The following is a 15,815-nucleotide window of genomic DNA, read 5'->3' as shown; positions in this document are numbered from 1 at the left end:
TCACGTGGTTGTTGTCCGCAGATGGGGCAGTGGTGTGGTGTTTAGAAAGGATCCAGCTTCCCAACATGCTGGTGTATCTCTCCTGTTACAAATCCTTCTCAGGCATCTTCATGGACTTGCACAAATCTTTCAATTTCACTTCTCTCTAGAAATAAAGAGAAATAAAGGCCCTTTCATGTCTGTTAGCCACATTGACTTCTTTCCCTTAACACAATGCTCATATTTCTGTTTCCACGCTGTGCACCAGACACTACAGTCAACAGCTCCTTCGGAACACTGTTCAAACCACAATCAATGGAAGCCCAAGGCTAGTTGACCTTCTGTTTGTCAACAGAAACACAAAACTAACTGGGTGATTAGCCAAAATCATCAGTTCAAATTGAGTTGAGCCTTGCACAGTAAAGCCGCCCACTTCTAAGAGAAAGTGAGGGAATGATAGGAAGAGGGGAACTCTCCAGAGCCCTTGATGACGTTCTAGAGGACAGCATATCCATCCATAAATCAAACCAAGCCCCATCCAAAGCAGTAATCCCAAATTAGAATTCCTAGATGTGCAATCATGAAAGTTTGATTACTTAATTTCAAAATTCCAAGAAAGTCAACAAAATGTAAATGAGTACATATGAGGACTGAACTAGCATGACAACGGAAATCTCCCCAACAGCTGAGATATGACCAGGAAACAAAGGTGAGGAGGAGGAGGCTGAGAAAAACCTGGACGGCTCTCCAGGAGACCAACAGGATGTGGAAAGGGGTCCTAGAAAGTGGAGAAGTGACTGACTTCAGTTAAAAGGGCCCATCCAGACCCATAATTGGTGAGAATACTGTATTGCGAGCATGAAAGAGCGCTATTAAAAGTTTCAGGAAGCCAGGTGGTGGTGGCACACACCTTTAATCCCAGCACTGCATAGGCAGGCGGATCTCTGTGAGTTCGAGACCATGCCTGGTCTATAGAGTGAGTTCCAGGACAGCCTCCAAAACAATACAGAGAAACCCTGCCTCGAAAAAAAAATGTTTCAGGAAGAGGGCTGGCAAGACAGTGCAGCAGGTAAAGGGGTAGCCCAGTCCTGTGCTGGAGGACAGAGCTGCCCCTGCCCCTCCTGCTAGTCCAGTCCTGTGCTGGAGGACAGAGCTGCCCCTGCCCCTCCTGCTAGTCCAGTCCTGTGCTACAAGAGAGAGCTGGCCCCTGCCCCTCCTGCTAGCCCAGTCCTGTGCTGGAGGACAGAGCTGGCCCCTGACGTTCCTGCTTTGACCTCATATGTGCTGGATTGTAGGCATGAACCACCATCCCCAGTGAGTTTTAGATTTGGACAGAAATGATTTGAACATATGCCAGATGGGTTAAAAGTGGAAATGTTTTAGGCACAGAGGATAAATTATAAGAGTTCTTCTATATAGTTTTTTCCTAGGCATTGCTGTTGTGCTTAGAGATAGGCACAACAGGAATCCCAGCAAGAGCTCTCTGGGAGGACAGCGACAGAAACCCTGAAGACGATGGTTTCTCTGAGTATTTCAATAGCCTCAGTTCTGAATGAAGAGAAGCCACACCCCAGGGCCATGAAAGCAGGCATCAAGAGGAGGGTGGTCACCTCACATAAATGGCAGGAAGACACTCTACAAACATGATTACAATTCACTGCCAATAAGATGGTGACCAAAGTCGTCTTCTTCAAACATGGGAAATAAATGACCATCTGATATTCTGGGAAATGAAGAATTATTCCAGAAAGTTGAGGCCTTAATATGAAACAATTGAGATTCTGAAACATTAATGGTGTCTACCAAACAGCAATGGGTCTTCTAAATAAGTACAGAATTTATTACATGTCCTTGTTAAATACGACTGTGCCTTTTGACTTCCCAAAGAAGTTTTCCCTGTTCTTTAAAGATCAGCTTTTACATAATAAGTTTTTGAAGAATTACTTTGTGTAGCTAACTTAGGTGTAAGGTTTTACTGTCATTTTCATTCTCTCTCACAAACTAGAACAAAAGCATTTTAAAAATTGTTATGTACCCACTGTTACCTTTGATTTTGCTTAAACAATTATCTGAAGCTCAATATATAGAAACTTAAATTTCTGGACATTAAGAAGTATAACTAAAGTGTCCAATAACCCCAGCTTTATTGTAAGCTATTTGAAAGGTTCCTTAGTAACTAATAGCTCTTATGTTGAAAGAATATATCTCTTTAGGTTAAACATGTATTTTTATTTTATGTGCATGGGTGTTTTGTCTGCATGTACATCTATGTCCCTGGAGGCCAGAAGAAGGCACCAAATCCTCTGCAACTGGTTACAGATGGTTGCTAGCCACTAAGTGGGTGCTGGGAACCGAAGCTGGGTCCTCTGGAAGAGCAGCCAGTGTTCTTAACCACCGAGCCATCTCTCCAGCCCATATCCCTATAGTCTAATTCAATTACATTTTTATATCAAGGCCAAGTCAAAATAAACAGAAAATGTTTAAAGGAATGTTGACAGAAGTTATCAATAGGTGTAATTTGAATATGCATGCAAATCATATATGTATGTGTATTTTACCTAGTTTCCTATCAATAATAAATTGCTTTTAAAACAAGAAAAGCTTCATGTAATTTAATAAGAAAAATTATTCTTCCTCACCATGAAGTCCTCTTAAAACTCACTCCTTCCAACAACCGCTCACCTCAAATTTGCGGGCATTTTTGCTTTTTACTTTCATTTCTATTTGTTAGAGATAGGGTCTTTGTATGTGGCCTGGGCGGTCTCAAACGCTGATTCCTCTTGATCGTGTCTCCTCCCAGTTCTGGGATTACAGGTACCAGTGGCCCCGCCTGCCGGAAACTCGCTTAGATGGAGACAGCCCGTTTTCTCCTGGCCAAGTTCAGCCCAGCCTCCAGTCACAAGGAGCAGGAGCAGGAGGGTGTCCTGGGCTGGTGCCGCACCCTGGCCTCGTCTCACAGGCAGTGCGGGCGAGGACAAGAGGCCGCAGGCTGTCCGGGCTTGGGAAAGCGGGTGCCTGAGGACGGCCTGCCCAATGAGCGCCCTCGGCAGAGGGACCACCGTGCAGGGCCAGGCTAGACTCAACCTGTATGAGTGCTGTCTGTGGGGCAACGCGTCTGCTGGAGAACCGGTCTTGCGCATTCTCGTGGGGGCGCGGAAATGAGGCTCGGGAACGCGGGAGCCACGCAGAGCCGGGCCGTCTGGGGAAAGCCTGTGGCTGCGGGGAGACTGGCTTTGCCCGTTTCCTCCCCGGGAAGCACAGGCCAGCAGGAAGGGGGGCGAGCCCCGCGCTCCGCGCGTTGTGTGTCTTCCAGAGCCCACGCGCTGCGAGCTCGCCCTCGGGGTGGCGCTGCCTTTGGAAGGTCTCAAAGGACAAGTGATGGGGAGAGGGAGAACCGGAGGAGGGTCTGGGAGTTTGCAGTAAGGATAAGCCCATGTCAGGCAGGGAGTAACTTGAACTTCACAGGAACCTTGCAGGCGGAATTGGGTCTGCACCCGGTCTCTCTTTGCCCCACTGGCCCGGGGACTGAGCAGGCGGTCGGCTGGGTGAACACCTGTGTGGGAGGAGAGAGCCAAGCGGACAGCAAGCTAGCTTCAGTGCGCCCCAACTGCTGTCGCTGGAGACAGGCGAGGCGGGGAGGGCGGTTCCGGAGAGGCTGCAGTGCTTGGGAGCGGCTGCTGAGTAGTCTTGAGGTCTGCTGCAGGCGGAGACTCGATAGTGAGGCACGGCGTCCATCGCAGATGCACGGGACTGAAGGGACTAACTGCGGGGGCCCGCTGAGGCTCTTGGCATCAGTTAGGAAAATCAGACTTCAATCAGCTTTGAGGGGGGAATTGGAGGGTGATGGGTGGGGCTTGCCAGTAGGAACCGAAAGACCACTGCACGTGTCTCCACTTCCTACCTGAGGACCAAGACTACATTCCCAACTGGAACCTCGTGGTCTAGCCTATGAACCCCAGGATGGGGTAGGACCCGGTGACATTCTCATTCTTCCTTCTAGGCTTGCACACCCTCAGCGGCATTCCAAGGCTCTCTCCTCAATGTTGTTTCCAACTTGGAACTAATGCAAGTCACCAACTCAGCACTGGGAGGACTCAGTTTGGCGGTTGGGAATTTGTGCACGTCTTTGCCTCCTGGGTGTCATTAGAGTGGAGTACAGGGAACAGAGCCAAGCCAAGCGTTGTCTGTCCAAGTGTGCCTGCGTCTGCTTCTCCTTTCCCCGTGCTCAGAGCTGACCGGCTGTGACCAGCATGCTTCATTTTCAGGAATTAGACAAGCACAGGCCCAGAGCTCCCTCTGCAGCACAACGCTGGAGGTGGAACTAGCATGGCCTGTGCAAGGTGACATACAAATTCCAGACATAGGCCACAGCTTTTTTCAGGGCTATCGGGGAGCTCTGGAGATGGACACTGAAGCTGGTTGCAGTTTGATTGTATTCGGTGTCCTGCACTGTGCACTGAAAAATGGGTCATGTGGGTAAACTCGATGTCACTTAGAGAGCAAGGACACACCCCCATTTCCACCCATAGTCCATTGGCCGTATCCATGCTGTGAAGGGGATTCGGAGAAGTAAACCCCAGCTAGGTAGACACCACCGGGCTTGTAGGGAGAGATCTCAGGTAACTAGAGCTGATGTGGTCACAGGTACATAGAAGATGCTCGGGATAAAGAGCTGGAAGAAGGGTACTCGGTATCTCTTGGGGTATGGTCGGGTCTCGGAGAGCAGCGGAGCCCTCACCTTGGGGTCTCAGCTTCTCACGTAAGTGATTTCTCCCTAATAAAATACCATATGACATCTCTAGTCTGTGTAGGCTAATCTTCCTCAGTAGGGGCTCACTTATTAAAGATGGGGAGGTGGACACTGCAGGTCTCACACACAATTCACACAACTCCAAGCTGACAGAGAGTGGAATTAGTGTAATGTCCCACCCCCGATGGAAGCTCATGTTCTCATTGATTTAGTCAATAAATACTCATAGTTACTTGCTGTGTGCTGTGAACCACTGAAGACATTGTAAGTCCAACGGGCTGCAAAGCAGGTGAGGTCTCTGACACTGTGTAACTACACTTACCTAAGGGAGAGAGGAGAGTAACACAGACCGGAGCAGTCACTGGAGGTCAGTAAGTGCAAAGACAAAGGTTAGGGTGACGGAGGAATGAGTGGCCAGGTGGCCCTTCGAGTGGGTGTGGCAGAAGCTCAGGTGGTGAGACCTTCTTAGCAGCAGCCGTTCAAAGCACAGAAAGTTGTACATAGTGAGCACAGGCACTGAGTTGTTAACCTCTTGGTGGGAGAAAGGTCACTGGAGGCTTGCTGTGTAGAAGGGCAGGGGAGCTGAGTTCAGAGAGAGGAGAGACGGAAGATAGGTGGCAGCCAGGAGCAGGCACAGGAGGGCTTCGGAGGTCAGGGCACTTTGCTCTACAGCATTTGCTAGGGCTGAGCAAACTTTACCCAACATGTGTCAGGTCAATGAGCAAAAGAAAAGATAAACACCTGTACTTGATGCTTCCAGGTCTCTGGTTTACTGGCTGGTGAAGACTGACAATGAGCTAGAAGCAATGCTGCCTATAAAACATGGTAGCAGGAAGGAGTGCTGTCTCTCGCTGTGCTCGGTGTGCCAGCTTAAAGTACGGGGGACGGGGAAGCTGTCTGGTGTCATCAGAGAAGGGTGGTAAAACTCTAAGCTGGTCAAGTGCATGCTCAAGGCTCCCAGGGGCTGCTGCTCAGCGGAGCCCGCTGCCAGTCCTCAACTGCCGCTTTCACAGATTATGTTTTCATCAATCACTCTTAGTTATCACATGTTCTCTCTAGTTTTTGTCCACTTATAAACGAACCCTCTGGAAAGACAGAACCGCAATTGGGAAAATGCCTCCATCAGATTGGTCAATAGACAAGTGTGTGGAGGTATTTTCTTGATTAATGATTGACACGGGGGAGTCTAGCCCACTATGGGCGCTAACGCCCCTGAGTAGGTGGCCCTGGATGCAATAAAGATGGACGCTGATTGAGCCACAGGGAGCAAGCAGGGTTCATTCTTGGTCTCTGCTTCAGGTGCTGCCTTGAGTTCTGCCTTGGCTTCCCTCTCGACAGTCAGTTGATATGCCCTGATGTTGCTGCTACTAGACCTATCCTTTCCAAACTCAGTGTGGGGCCAGCAACTCTTCAGGAACCTTCCAGACTTCAGCACAAGATTGGCACTGTTGAGGTACCCCGCCTTGTGAACTGAATAAAGGCCAGTTGTCAGTTCCTACAATTAGAGACAGCCATTGCGGGACTACTCTAGCCACCAAGGCACCCAACCGTGAAGACTGAGTGAATGCTACATTCTCTACTTTCAGGTGTGATGGTTGCTGCAGTTGCTATTAAAACTTTTTAAGTTATTAGTATTTCAAAGTTGATTTAATACACCCTTTAATATGTATACCACGAACTAAAACCAAAGGAGTAGAGGTAAAGCCAGGTCAACAAGCAGCTGAGTCTTGGGGATGTTCTTAGACCGGTAATTAGAGCATCGCAGCAATGAAAACATCCTCCCTTCTCCTTCTTACTCTATGCAAACCCATCTATCACCAACATGGCACAGAGAACTCTTTTCTACTTGTAGTTCACTTGTTGGAAAATGACCCCAGCCAATGGCTCAAGTTTGGTCTCCTCCAGAGTTGAGCACAGCCTGATTGGGGCTGAACTTCTGAATCCAAAGCCATCCCCCACAGGAGAGAGACACTGGCTAGTCTAATGCCTAAACATGGATGACACTTCGGAGCTTATGGACGAGGAAGGGAAGGGAAAGGAAGGGGAGGGGAGGGGAGGGGAGGAGAGAAGGGAGGGGAGGGAGGGAAGGGAGGGGAGGGGAAGTGTAGATGAAGTGTCTGCTCACCCCATCCTGCAGCCATCGGGCATTGAAGTTCACAAACCTGAGCTAAGCATTCCTTCTTCTTCATAGCTAGTGTTTCTCAAGTATGTTATAGTTATGAAAATCTGAGGAATTCAGGTATCAACATTTGGATTCACAAAAACCCTCTTTGGAGCCAGAAATGTGCAGAGATTGGGCGATAAGACCAGTTACGGGCAGAGGTTTCTCTTGTTGAGTACTTTGAAGGCAAACAGGGGAGACAATTGCTCTCACTGTCTTGTCTGGTGGCCTGAGCTAAAAATGTGGCTGAAGCACAGGCTAGGAACGGATCACTACAGACAGGTTTTGTCTTTGCTTTGTGGGACAGAGCAGCGGCATTCACAGAAAGGCAGACTTATGTAGAGAGAAAGTGTACCAGTCCACCGGTATGCTTGGTGCCTGGCTTATGCTTCCAGAGCTGTACAGGGACATCTGAAGAAAGGACTCTGGCATCCTTTGTGCAGTTGACCCAAGATTCTTCCTTGTTTCAGCAGGTGCTCGGGCTACTTTCACTGTGGCTCTGCCTCCTCATGTTAAGAGACACAAAGCCAAGGATGGCTCGGACTCCAGGAGGCTGTGGGGGGCTTGTAGGGAGGAGTCTTTATTCTTTACTTTGATCTCAGCAGGCAGAGCCAAGCCTTAACAGGCTTTTACTCAACTTCTGCTTCTCTTGGCATGTCCTTACCCAGATCAGGCATGTTGGCTTAATGGGACATAGAAGAAGCTCCGTGGAGAATCTTCTATGAAGTTGTTTCCTTTCATGGTCTGGAAAGGAGCCACTCGGGCCCATAGTGCACGGTTGAAGGGAAGTGGCCAAGCAGTGTACAGACACAGAAGAATAGCGTGGCCGCTTTTTGAGCGTTTACAAGGATCAGAAAGCCTGTTCAGATGGGGACTCATAAGGCTCTTTGTGAATATGTGACACAGCCTCTGGTCTTTCCTGGCATTTGAGCTCACTGCAGGGTCTTCCTCTGATGATTTCCTAGTTCCCTGGTTTGGGAAAAGCTACAGAGGAATAAAACAAGAGGGAAGGATCTACAATATGTTGGACTGGCAGCAAGGAGGACACCTAGGGCCGCAGCTGTGCCCTTGTCAGGTTTTCTAGGGAGAAAGCCCTCTGCAGTACTCTGCTACATCCCCCTGGCCAGAGGTCAAGACCCCTGCGTTTGAGTCTTGGCCACTATGAAAACCTGAGCAGGTCTCTCACTGCTTCTGAACCTCTGTTTCCTTATCTGTAAAGGAAGAGTTAGACTTAATGATTCCTATCATTACTTCTTGTTCCAACTTGCTGAGATTCTTAGCAGCACCCTCTCAGAATCTTCCAGTCCCTCACCAGAGAATGAGTGTCTGGGAAAGGGGAAGCTTGAACATCTGGGTGGTTTGTGTGCCACTGGGAAAGAGTGGCCTGGGTGGCCTGAGAGACTATCTCACAGCTCTGGAGGCTGTGGGGGAGTCTGGCCCTCACCCATCCGCTCTACCTTCAAGCGTTTGCTTCACTGAGGCTCCCTGGGTACAGAGATACTTTCCCCATCCACAGAAAAACTAATAAACAAAGACACTAGCAATAGTGGACCAGGACAGACCTAATGGCTTTCACATTTATTATTTCTCTGAGGAACCCGTCTCTAAATAAGGTCATATTCTGTTCTCAGTTGGAAGTGAGAACTTCCGTGAGTTTGCCAGGGAATATCACTCCAACCCACGATGCTGGTGCAGGTCTCGATTGAGACTGTTTATGCACGTGAAATGTGGAAGGAAGGGAGTAAGTAGGATTGCACCATTTTTCAATTATGTGGTGCCATTCTCTTTTTTTTAAAAGTCTTTTGCTTTTTAAGGTTTGTTTGTTTGTATGTTTTTGTTTATTTATATGAGTGCTCTATTGCATGCATGCCTTTATGCCAGAAGAGGGCATCAGATCCCGCTAAGGATGACTGTAAGCCACCATGTGGTTGCTGGGAAATGAACTCTCGGGCTCCTAACTGGAAGGACAGCGGTGCTCTTAACTGCAGAGCCATCACGCCAGCCCCGACACTCTCTTATTTCTATGTAGTTCTTGATTGGATTTATCAGGAATCTACAGGTTTGAGACGTGGGGTCCCTTCAGGTGACTCCCTCCCCTCTGACGTGTTCTCTGTCTTCTTTTGTGTCTGCCACACCAGTTTGTGTGAACCCTGACTCCATTCCTTTCCAGCCTCCCTACTTGGTTTTGGAGGGCAGACATTTGAGAGGAAGGGGCCTCAAGTACAGAAATGCCTCTGTAATACTGGGCCGTAGTCAAGCCTGCAAGTGATGATGGGAGAGGGCCCAGCCCATTGTGGGTGGTGCCACCCTTGCCTGATGGTCCTGGAATGTAATAAAAAGCCAGCCAGTAAGCAGCATCTCCCCTTGGCTTCTGTATCAGCTCCTGCTTCCAAGTCCCTGCCCTGCTTCGGTTCCTGTCCTGACTTCCTTTAGTAACAGACTACAATCTGGAAGTATAAGGCAAATAAGCCCTTTCCTCAGCAATTCCTTTTTGGTCATGGTGTTGTGTCCCAGCAACCGAAACCAAAACTAAGACAGGAGGTCTTTGAATATCAGGTTCCATATTCTTGACTGAGTTGTAACTGCGGTCTCTTGGCTACTAGCTTGTTTTGAATTCAGTCTGCTAACGATCCACAGAGCAACGGCTACATTGCTTGCCCTCTATTGCTCACAGGCTTGCTAGCATGAATGTGACGGTGTTTGCCAAAGCAGCTTGTCACTGCTTACTGTGGCCCTGGAAGGAGACCCTCTTTCTAGTCCATGCCGAGTCAGCAAATGAGCAAAGACCCTGAGTATCTGTCCAGCAAGAGGTGGGGATCCGAATGTGTGGGAACCTGGAAGGGTCATCCAAACAGTTATTGTCCTAATCTGTGGCCCGTGTCCTGATTGTTAGCTGTGTTTTGTGCTGCCTGGGACTCAGTCAAGCTCAGCCCTTAGATCAGATGGGGGCAGAGCATGTACTGTTCTGGAATAAATGAAGTGGAACGCATAGCCATCTTCTTGATCCTGTCCCTCAGCCACACGCAGATCTAGCTCCCTTTTGATTTAGAGTTTAAGAAAAAACAAGAAAGATTCCATTTGTAAAGTATCATGAGAGAAGAGAATGTGCAGGCCTGTTCCTCTGGGCTCTTTCGATGTGCTTCTGTCTCCAGTGCCCACTGGGAACCCCAGGTGGAGTCAGTGATAGCACTGGGGTGGCTGTGAGGCCCCAGGCTCCTCAGCAGCACTCAGCTGAGTCTGTTCCTTCCGTCCTCAGCATGTGAAGGTGAGCTTCTGCCTTCCTGGGTCTCTCTGCTCTGATCTAAGATGAGTTTGGTGGCCCCTTCAGCTGCTTTTTGAGCATGGAAAGGAGGCTGTTTCCAGGACCCTGGTCCGGCATGTGTGTGTGTGTGTGTGTGTGTGTGTGTGTGTGTGTGTGTGTGTGTGCATGTGTGCAAGCAGCATCAGTATCCTGAGAACTCCATAACTGGCTAACCCTAAGTTACTTATCTGGGTCAGATTTTTGTTCGCACTTCTATTCAAGATAAAGGTACAGTTTCTCCGACAGTATCTATGTGAGGGGCATGACGGTCATTGTTCCTTCTTGGTTTTCCTCTGACCTTTGTAGAAAAGGTCAACAAGATTTCCTCAGGTCCTTGCTACCACTAGGTGTAATCATGAAAAACTGATGTGTGGATCTGGTCAGGTACATCTGGCTGATGTGTTTAGAGATTTTGAAGCTTTGCCACTCGAAGATGCTCAGAAGCAAGCAAACATCTATGTTTGCATTTTGAGACAGTCTCCTTCTGCAGCCCAGGCTGGTGTCACTCCTGATCTGCTTGTCTCTGCCACCTGAGGGCTAGGAGTACAGGCGTGCTCCACGGACACACACGGTGTGCTTAGAAGACTAAGCTGCCCGCTTAGACGTCTCTTCTGAGGGTTGTCCTTGCAGCCATTCAGTTTTGCAAAAGATCCCCTGGTGACTGTGACAGGTCCCTTCTTCTGCAGTGGGGGCCGCAGGTCCACCAGGGCCAGCCCGTCAATCTGGGATGCGCTTTGCTGGCAGTAACCCTGCTAATTCTCTAGCTTTCACTTACACGCCAAACGCTGAACTTAATTAGTGCACCACAAATAAGAATTTAGACTAATTAAAACACTATCTAAAGTAGTCTCTTGCTTATAGGCCAAGTCATTTCTCTTATGTCCCTTCCTCAGTTTCTGTCTTAAGCATTAATACTCTATAAATCATTTTATTAACCACATATCTGTTCTAATATTTACAATTATTTTAGTATGGGGCTGGGAGGTTGAAATATCAGAAACCAGTCCAAGCAAAAAATGGATTATTGCCTATGGAGTGACAAAGTCCAAGGTTACAGATGTTTCAGCTGAATTCGGAGATGACATTGATGGACTTCCTTCATCGTCTGAGTCTCCTATTCTCCTGTTGTAAATAGATTTACCCATATTGCTAAGAGAAATGGGCACCAAAGGGCTCCCACAGCTATGTAAATGACATGGACGGGCCTCACCCTGAAGCTTGGGGCCAGCGTCTGTCATCCCTGGCTTCAGATTTCCATTTCTCTTTCACTTGAAGTCTGCATGCGTCCTTACTGGTGAAATGAGTTCTGTAGGCAGCACTTTTAAAAAGAGGTTCTTACTATATAGTCGGAACTTTACTCGAACCCGAGATCCTCCTGTATCAGCCTCCCGAGTGCTGGGCTCATGCTCAGTCACCGCCACACCTAGCTGTAGTTTTTTAACCATTTCAGCAAGCCTGTATTTTTTAATGAGAATACTATGCTATGACTAGGATTCTTCTTGTGCAGGGTCTTAGCCCAACTGTGGAAGGCTGAGCTGGGCCTGAGGAAGGGTAAGTGCACTGCTCACCCGTTCCCCAGAGACAGTCAGATGCAGTGGGGAGTCTAGTCAAGCAGGAACTCGCTTGTTGCCCACAGCAAGCATCTTTTAAAGAAAAAAATCTCAGGGCAGGAAAGCAGCCAGCCAGTGGTTTCAAAGGTCAGTCTACCATGCGCCTAGGTGCCCGATGCTTTACCTAGTGAACATGAGCCATTCATGCAGTGGCCTCATCTGGTTTGATCTAGGCAACCAGTCACCCTTTTTTGTAAACATCTCAGGACTCGTCCTCCTGACTTCCCCTCAGCACCATCTTTTTTTTTTTTTTTTTTTTTTTTTTTTTTACGAGACAGGGTTCCTCTGTATTGTTTTGGAGGCTGTCGGTCCAGCCTGGCCTCGAACTCACAGATATCCGCCTGCCTCCGCCTCCTGAGTGCCACCACCACCGCCCGGCTCCTCAGCACCATCTTAACTGACTTGTGTGCCTTTCATACTCCCCTTTTTGTTTTAGACCATGGCCCACCTCATTTTGAAGTGTAGGCCTCTTGTCACCTCCACAGAGGTTCACCTATTTATTACAGCACCTCTTATCAAGGTTCACTCAAAAGGGAGACATCCTCAGGGCTGAGTCTATCACAATGTATACAAGGGGTCATCAGTTGGATCTCTTGAGTCTGTGGTCTGATTAATCTGACCAGCCTATTGAAAAGACAAGGCCTGAAGACACAAATTAAGATTATAACTATAAAGGGACATTAATGAGCTGGGGGCCTTGTGTTGTCTGGACCATTCTTCTAATGATAAAAAGTAACTCTTGGTTTTGTCCCTTTTGATATAGTCAGACCACTCACGTCATCCCAATCTCCCAATGTGGAATCCTCTTTCCCTCTTCAGTAAGGGCAATCTTAAGAGGGCTACACCAGTATGACATACATTTCCCATACAGAGGATTCTGGGCAAGCTTGGGATGGTTCACCCTCTCGACAGCCTTAATGGGCCCACTCTGCCTTATCCAGAGACCTGTCTCCATTTTCTCACAGCTCCATTGTGCACAGTAGAAGGCGTCCACCCCACTCCATTTGGATATGTCTGTTGCTTTCTGCTTGCTCCCCAGGGCATATGTAAAAGTCAGTGTCCTGTAAGGCTGCCCTATTTGGAACATGTGAGCAGCCCAGGGGTCCCATACGTGGGGCAGGTGGCACCCCTGAAACTCTCCACATTCGGACCATCCTTGTTGAAGAGGAGTTCAGTCTCCCACATCCCAAGATCCTCAGGCCAAGTCATGGAGGTTGAAGAAGAGCGTGGGCCACCAGGTCTGGGGGACTGCCTCATTTGTGGTGCTGTTTAGGGAATCTCCATTGGCAGCATTGATCACCATCCGCGTCATCTTTTGGGGATGATGAGGGTTCTGCTGGGTGGTCACCAGAGCAGTCAGCATCAGCAGTGGGAGTGTCAGAGAAGTTAGTTAAGAAGGAAATCATCTGTAATTTTTAAAGAACACAAGAGCTTCTCAAAGGTCGGGCATCCTTGGACACGGCTAGATATCATCGTATTGGTCCTCTTATTTTGAAAGAAGAGCTTTTACCACCATTTTTGCTTCCTTTCCTTGTTGGTCAACTTGTTCTTGGCCATCCTCCTACATTGTGGGAACAGGAAGGAATTTTAGATTTCTGACTGGAAGCCAGATGGGCGCTTCCTCCCCTATGGAGAAGACTCATCCAAATCCTCTTCCCATTGTAATTAACGGGTCTGGGCCCCTCCACTGGGATCACAGAGGGTCTTTCCATTTGACCTTAACTTGGGGTTTGGAGTTTAGGTAGCCCCAGTGTTTTTGGAACTTAGATTCAGTTGATCCCTTAGAAAAATTCAAAATATTAATAGTAAATAAAGCCATTCCTAGTTGTAAATGGTGGCTGTTTACCCTTTTTGTTTTAAAATTTGTTCTTTAAGACATTGATGGTTTGTTTCTGCAATCACTTGTCCCTGAGGGTCTTAAGGGATTCCTGTAGTATGTCTGATGTGCCATCTATTGAAAAATTCTGCCATGGAATTACTGGCAAAGCAAGGGCCATTATCAGTCTTAACCTGTGTGGATAATCCTGGGGCTGTGAAACATTGGAGGAAGTGGGCTTGAGCATGTTTGGTCTTTTTCCCCCATGTGCACTGGCCCAGCAGGCCCTGAATAAGTGTCTATGGTGACAAAAACATACTTCTGTTTGTCAAAAGCTGGAAAATGAGGGGGCATCATCTTGCCAGAGGGCATTGGGCCATAGGCCTCTAGGGTTAACTCCTGGCGGCTGTAGATGGCAACTCTTAGATATGGTTGACATGATTTTCAGGTGTGAACTATCTTCTTTAGTTCTTTTATAGGAATCATTGGGAATCTATTATGTGGTTCCTTCCAATTGGCATTGGTCATATCATGTAATTAGGTGGCTTCCTGTAGGGTTAGTGCCTCTGGGGCTGTCACAGCCAGCATTGCCTTATAGTGGGCGGAACCTTGGCAGGGTTGAAATCTTTGGTGACTTGGTATCCCCTAAAGGAAATGTAGGCAGAACCCGCTCAGCCCCATCAGGCAATGAAGATGCAAATAGCTCTGGGGATGGACTCTGATGGAAACAAGGAGGGCATCTTGAGGGGGAGTCTCTGTAAAAGAGGAGCCCATTTGGATGGCCCTTAGTGGCAATCAACACTTCCCATAAATCCTTCTAAGGCGAGAGCAAGGCAAATGTTAGCCTGAGCAAGCCACTCACCATCTGCCACCCAGAAGGGGAAGGCAGTGGTATGGGGGTCCAGCCCATAGTGTCGTTGTGCCTGGGTCCTGCCCTTTGTGATGGTGTCAGAGAGCTGATCTGCCTGAGATTAGACCCCAGGTGTTCCTCCCAAAGATGTATGGATCCATTCCAATGACTCCCCTCCCGGGTTCTAACCACTGTAATCAGGGAGGCTCCAGCAAACAGCTAGAGGGACAAGGGCCTAGTCACTGAATACCTCCTTAGGGAGCATTTGTCCAAGGTCTTCTGAAAGACAAGGAGCATCTCACAGTGCTCCTTTGTCACAGTTATATTATCATGAGGTGCCTTGTCCTTTAACAGGGAATACAGGGGTATCAGGTGTTCTGTGGGGATTGGCACCCAGGGTCTCAGCCAATTAATCTCCCTCAGTAAGCACTGGAGCTGGGCCAGGGTCATGGATTCAGCCACCTCCAGAACAGGTTTAAGTGGGCTATCCTGCGTCAGCATGAGGTGTGACCCAAGTACTTTGAAGGGGGGCCACAATAAAGGCCCCCTTTTTAAGCAATTGGAGCACCTGGGCCACATAGTCCTCCAGATATGCTGGATCCTGATGTCCCAAAATTAAATCATCCATATAAGCATATATTACTGAATCCTTTGACTAGCATAGGCCTTAAGAGAGTAGCAAGATACGGTCGACAGAAAGCCAGGCTATTAAACATTTCTTGTGGAGCACTACCCATTCAAAACGTTGTTCAGGTTTGGAGTAATTAAGTGAAGGAACAGAGAAGGCAAATTTATCCCAATCCTCTGGAAATAGTGGTATAGGAAAGAAGCAATCCTTACTCTCAGTTACCATAAATGTATACTCCGAGGGAATAGCAGGGGTCCAGGGCGTGTCCCTTAAGGGGTGCCCGCTAGTTCCGTCCTCTCTTTTATCTCGCACAAATCTTGGAGCATGTGCCACACCCTGGACACCCTTTGAATTACAAACACCAGGGTGTGCCATGGGCTCACAGAAGGGCGGATGTGTCTGAGCCTTAGTCGTTCGTCCACTAGCTGGTGGAGTGCTAGCAACTCAGGTTTAGTCGGTGGCCACTGCTCCATCCATATGGGTGTTCCTGGTGCCCATCTGATTGGCGGCCCTCGGGGGCAGTGGCTCTATGATTTAGGGTGTGACTGGACAGACCTCTCAGGCTCCCCTGTAGTTGTGGAGGTTGAAAACATCCTTCTCTGTGGCCCCCTTTAGGTCCTTTCCCACCCTTTTTGCCTCTTCCTTTTCCTGATAAAAAAGCCCGATGATCTGTGCTCACAACGTCGTCCCTTTGGCCCAGCGTGTCCTGTCCCAGCAAAT

The sequence above is a fragment of the Mesocricetus auratus genome, unplaced genomic scaffold, assembly GCF_017639785.1.
Source record: "Mesocricetus auratus isolate SY011 unplaced genomic scaffold, BCM_Maur_2.0 Super-Scaffold_15014, whole genome shotgun sequence".
In the NCBI taxonomy this organism is placed as follows: domain Eukaryota; kingdom Metazoa; phylum Chordata; class Mammalia; order Rodentia; family Cricetidae; genus Mesocricetus; species Mesocricetus auratus.
Note: the sequence above shows the minus strand (reverse complement) of the source record.